General features: G+C 48.4%; 1 pseudogene; it reads right to left on the bottom strand.

Annotated features, from left to right (window-relative positions):
- Positions 1-1,016: 1,016 nt before the first annotated feature.
- Positions 1,017-5,559, bottom strand: LOC144139001 (uncharacterized; annotated as a pseudogene).
- Between the last annotated feature and the right edge of the window lie 498 nt (positions 5,560-6,057).

The following is a 6,057-nucleotide window of genomic DNA, read 5'->3' on the forward strand; positions in this document are numbered from 1 at the left end:
GTTGCTTGCTACCACTTCAGTAATGTCGGTTTCACTATTTGAACGTTGTGATATAAAACACCGGATATGAAATGCAATATGAAACGCCTGGACTAAAGGATTGTTTTTCCTGGGGGCACGAAATCTTCATTGTAGACGGATGGGCCCGGGCCAGGCCCAGGCTAGGTGTTACTGGCCCGGGTAGGGCTGTGGAATCATAAAGCGGGCTTGGGCTGGGCCCGAGCTTTAATATCAGGCCCATGCAGTGCTCAAGGTCACACGCTGTAAAAGGATGTGCTCTGGAATGCCCAATTCTTTCTGTTGCTCCTTAGGGCAAGAAGACTGGGTGGGCACCATGTTTGAAGTAGTAGTAGACGTCAATCACCAACAGCTCAACGTCACTCTCTATATACCTTATGCAGATTACGCTCTCTGGAGTCTGGAATGTGCAGGCCCAGTTGCTCCTTCAGCTTCTTTTTCACACTCTTCGTTTTGAGTCCATCGCTAGAAAAGCAAAGGAACTTCTCTTTCGGAAGTTCTGCTGAGCTTCTTTCGATGCAGTCTACAAGAGTGACAGCTGTTGCTCGGCTCGAGATGCTCCACCACTGTTTTTTCTTGACTCTATGAAAAATAATAGATCAGGATGTCCGGCTGTTGGACGTGTTGTTCTGGTTTGGGTGTTTCATCAATTTGGACGGCGCAGTAGGCATCAGGGGCCGGATTCTCCAAAGCGATGGGCGTCGTTTTGAAGTGTTGTGGTGTCCTACGATTGGGGTGTCGCTTGGAGGTGTGGGAAAGTAAGGGGAACGAAGGAGCTCTAACGTGGCGGCAGGGCGTGGTCCAGGTGGAGCTTGGAGTGGTCATGAACCTCGTGGAGGCGGAGGCCACCGCAGCCCGTGCAGTAGCACTCCCATGGATCTGGGATGAGAGACCGGCCGCTGCAGCCATCTCGGGCACTGTCTGTCCCACAAATATGCTCAGGGATTGCCTCTCCCGCACCCACACTCGCCACTGTGGCTTCCCAGCCCCCGAAAGGACGAAGCTGACGGGCAGCTCCGTCCCAGCTTGAAACATCCACGTTGAAGCCAAGCGTGTGTCGTGTCCAGGCTGGGCCGACAGAGCTACAGCCAGGATGCACGGCTGGATGGAGGGCACTGACTTGCAGGCCGGTGACTTACCTGAAGGTCAAACCGGAGCACTTTTTCAGCAGGACTCACTGGTCTGGGCGAGAAGGCTTAGGCGGAGCCATGGAGTTGGTTGTATCCTGATGGGGGCACACGATTTAGACTAACTTTCTCTAGTGTTATTCAAAGGTCAGTCAGAGGAGACTACGCCACCCCCCCCCCCCCCTCTCCAAGAAAATCGAAAATCATATTTTTGCCACGTGGCAGTGTTGCAATGGCACCCCACCTTATGCACCTTATGCAATGGCACCCTACAAAAACGCTTATCCGCGAGCTGGTAGAGGAAGAACTGTGCACAGGCTGCAGCAGGGAGCCAGAAACCATGCGACATATTGTAACGTAGTGCTAAAGTATCTGTCCTGTCCTCAGTCATGGAGCCATCCAGCATCTGGAAGCCCTTGGCTTTAATGTTAACGGAAAAGTGAATTTGACAGCAGTAGAGGTTAGTAGAAGAAGGTTAGAGTGTCGGTGGTAAAAGAGCAGAGAACAATCTGGGAAGACGTGAAGAAAGTCACACTAGCACAAAAAGTTCATAAAGGTATTTATTTTATTGTATTGTATTTTAATTTATTTTGACAGGCTGATTGTACAGTGGCGTTACGACTAAGGCTGCTGTGCAACACCACCCCGTTACAAAGGGGAAGCTGCTAATCATCATCACCTCCTGCTGGAGAGCCCCTAATTAGAAGTGGGTAAGGGGGTCAAAGAAGTTCCCCTTTTCTTCTTTTGTCTTGCAATGACACCCCCCTTCCCTCTATCATTCCGGAGGCAAAAGGCAGAGAAGGATCTTCTGTTGATCTGCACGAGTAGCGGGGGAATCAAACCACCCACCATTATTTGGAAGGAAAGATCAAGAAGCAGAACACTGTCCTTACCTACGGTAGGCGGTGGGCGTGATTACGCGCGCATGCGCAGCCGGTAGCGATGTGTGTGCGGGAGTTAGTCTGCCACCCCGCACTTTGGCTGCTTTCGCAGACTGGGAGTTGCCCCCCTTCCTCCCCAATCGTCGCTATGTGGGACGAACGGGTGGAGGTCTGCGACATTAATTGTACCACCAGCTGGTTTCCCTTTCGGGTCCACCAGCTGATACGCGAGTAGAGTGAGGGCAGCCCCATGTCGGTGCAGGCCTGACCACTTCGTCGACAGGGAAGCAGTAATGCCCTTGGTTGTGTCACTCAAGACGTAGCTGCATCTGACGACTAGGTCACGGGCTTTGTTGCTGATTTCCCCGTGCACCTTGTCATTCAGGGCCTTCTGTCCAGCGCGCGCTTTGCCTACATTTCTGCGGTCTAATGAAATCGCCTGCTCTATCCTAGAGTGCAGTTGCACGGCATATTCACTAGGTGTCGAGGAAGTGGCAGCCCCCAGCAGCACGTAGAACGTGGTCAATCGGGTTGGGCAGCTCCCTCCTAACAGGCTGGATAGCTCAACCACGCCCCAGCTCAACCAGTTGACCATGGGAAGAAAGCCGCCACTGACAGGTTACACATTCCTGGGAAGTCAAACAAGTTCTTCGATGCCACTTACCTCTTCATCGCTGAAAATAGCACTGGAATCATCAGAGTGACTACTGCACGAACCATAAATGGTGAAAAGAAGGGGTTCAATTTCATAGTCTACAATCATGTCACGTTCCCACGCTTCAGCCACCACTTTATTCCAAGTAACGCACTTGTGTTGGGGAGTACAAGCAGAATTGCTGGCGAAACGGCCCCAGACTTCCGTGAAAGGAGAACTTGCAACGTCAATTTATCCCTTCTAAGTGGGATAAAATTTCTTGAGTGAAATTACATATTTTTACGGGGACATGTGAATGTCTGGGCCTAACAGCCACAATTTAAAAGTGGCTTTACAAGCACTGGCTTTTATTGTCAGGCTGTGCCATCTGCACTAGGATAGGTCATCAGACAAGCTTAGTTAAGTGCACCGTGTCTGTGCGTGTGCTCATCGCTGCTTTTCTCCTGAATTAAATTCAAAACTGCAGAACAGAGTTTTTGCAATGCCCTTCCATCTACACTGCACGATAGCTTGCTTGGAGCCGAAAATAAACTGAAAGAGAGATATCATGTCCACGGAAAAGTTGGAACAGGCCACAAAACTAGCGGTATGGGGAGTGTGTTAGTGCACATAGCAACGTTCCAGGTAATCTGGTGCTCTTCTGTCCAGCTTAGTGAGTGGGCTTCTCCGTTCGTCCCCATAGTTCCCTCTCCACCACCTGCAGAACCAGTGGTATACAGTGCCGGCTGGGAGGCCTATGGAGCTGCTAGCGAGCAAGCAGTCTCGGTCCTCGTGGCTTGCAAGCTTCTCTTTATGATGAGTGAGTCCATCTACTGGGTTTGTCATTTTGGAAGTACCGAAACAATGTGGCACGGGTGTCCGGTGTGGGTTTTCCTCAGCGCAGTCGAGCCTGTGGTTGTGCACCTCATGCAGCTTGGTGACAGCAGTCAGCGGGACTGGCCGGTTGAGGAACAGGTCATTCCACTTGGTTGCCTTTGTCATTTTCTTGATTTTTATATCTACAAATGCCAAGCAGTTTGTAGAATGCTGTCTGGCAGTTTTGTTCAGGCTGCTGTGCTGACATCTCCACTTGTAGAACACAAATCTGTAAACAGAGGATATCACAAATTATCTAATTTCTGAGAATATTACTTAAAGCTTGGTTGGGGCGTCACGTTCTGTTCTCAGGAATAAAATACCGCAGTCTGGGGTGCGACCGTGGCATTAGATTACGGTTTCTTGCGTGTCTTCGCGTGGTAGCTTCAGTGGTGTCGAGTGTTCGCGTAGGCTTCTCCGCCGGCCTCTGGTGCTTATATTTGCTTTTCGCCTTCTGGCGCAAGAGAAACGTCGGAGCCGGCTGACACCCTCAACGCAAAAGCGATTAACCTCTTCACTAATGGTCCAAGAAGGAATGAAGAAAACCTTAATTTTTTTTTCAAAGCTTTATTGAACACTTCAGTTATAGTCTAAGACAAAAAAAACAATAAAAGAATTCCCATTATTTCAAGTAATTCTAGGATGTCCACACTTGTGGACATCGGTTGTGAACAATGTCAAAAGGGTGTCCACATACGGGGACATCAGTTGCCAGCGTTGTGGAACTTGACAAAGCAATTTTTGCCTTGGAGACGTAGGAAAACATGGCATTTGGTGCACTTCACTCTCGTCTCCCCTTTGCAGTTTTCGTTTCTGCACCGCATTGCATTTTTTAGGCTGGAGAATTCGGGAAAGTGAACAAAGCCGTCACGACAAATGTCAAGGTTTGGCAGTTGCACAGGCCTTGAGTTGTCAGTCGCAGGCGGATCGCTCGTTTCCTTGCGGTTGTGCATTGGGTTTTCCCTTATAAGTGTCTCAGCGATGTCTTGCTTGAATTGCAGCTGGCTAAGCACTTCCTTTTTTGGTATGCCCATGGCTTGGGCGTCACACTGGTACAAGATCCATGCATTGCATACAGCAAGGTCCAGAAAGTGAGTGAAAAGCCTCATCGTCCACTTTCTTGTCTTGATTTGTATCCGATAGTAGGACGCATATCGTCGACCAAGTCTACCATGCACCTGTTGTAATGAGCAACAATAGCTGGCTGGGGAACAGGAACCTTCTTTTTTGCTTCTTTCAGGGGTGAGACAGCTGCGCAGATTGCGCAGTTTTGATACAAATTTGCTTTACTGCGCCAAGCTGCTCCAAAAGCTTGAAAATTGCAAAAATTGTGCCAAACTGCTCCGAAACATTCTGAAAGCCAAGGATTGTAACCCTCAGGTCAGTTTCAGTGTGGAAAAATGTTTACTTACGGCATACTTTTTCAGCATTTCCAAGGCGATGCTGTTTGTTTCAAGTTTAATTGATTGATCAGTCAATAAAAACCCGCATAAAATTGTCCGCAAGATAGTTTTTTCAAAAGTTACAATGTCGGGTTGTGCATGTTATATTCTGTGTTTTTAAAGTTTCCCCATCGAAAGCCACTGCAAACTTCTGTACATTTTGTTGTATTTCGTACCCCACTCTCCTCTTCAATGTATTCACACTGAGGGTATTCACAAATAAATAAATAAAAAAATAGTGTGCTGAGGCAACAAACTACTTGTGCAAGTTGATGAAAAAACGGCAATTTTCGGAGCGCCATATCTCCGTGCTGCCATCTTGGTGTGGTGAAGATTGAAAAACATGGCCGCCGGGCGAAGCAGTTGCTCGTGGTTCAGTCAGAGTACTCTTCGCCTATTTCTACTGTGGTTTTGGCTATGGGGGTGGTGTGTTTACATTTAGTCGTTTGATCTGTTGCGGGAAGTTGCGAGACTCGAAAAATGGGGAGTTCATCAATAACAACGTGGTGCCCACAAATTCGCTGTGCTTCGGCCTTGCGTGTGAGGCGCGGTGCGTGCTTGAAGTGAAATTCCCGACTCATAGCGGGGTTTTAAAAACGCCGAGTTATTGCTGTCTTTGACAGCGAGCTTGCGAGCAGCGGGAATTGAACGATCGACTCGGCATAAGTGGTGGTGCAGGCTACATCGACGCAAAAGTTTAAGCAGTGTCGGATAGCTGGACGGGCTCGTATTGGACGCTAGTAATAATGGTTCATCTATCTGAAGTGAAATTTAATGCCAAAACAGAGGTGGCTAAACATTTCAACATTACTCAAATAACGATCGTAGTGAACGTGCACCTTGGGGATTGAAGTGGGAGGGCTGGTGGGGTGCGACGACTGTCACCTCGCTTTGTGCAACTTTTGCCATGGCTCTACAGTAGTGCTTAAAGCTGAGTCTGGAATTACGAAAATATTAATTTCAGCATTCACATAACAAAAATGCCTTACGATTGCTTAGTTTTTTAATTCGATATTTTCAACGGCGCTCCACGCTATCTATTCATAGCGCCTAAGAATTTTGAAAGGGTTGGTAAAAAG

This window comes from Haemaphysalis longicornis, unplaced genomic scaffold (assembly GCF_048455015.1).
Source record: "Haemaphysalis longicornis isolate Haplotype H1 unplaced genomic scaffold, Haemaphysalis longicornis Haplotype H1 scaffold_5, whole genome shotgun sequence".
NCBI classification, from domain to species: Eukaryota; Metazoa; Arthropoda; class Arachnida; order Ixodida; family Ixodidae; genus Haemaphysalis; species Haemaphysalis longicornis.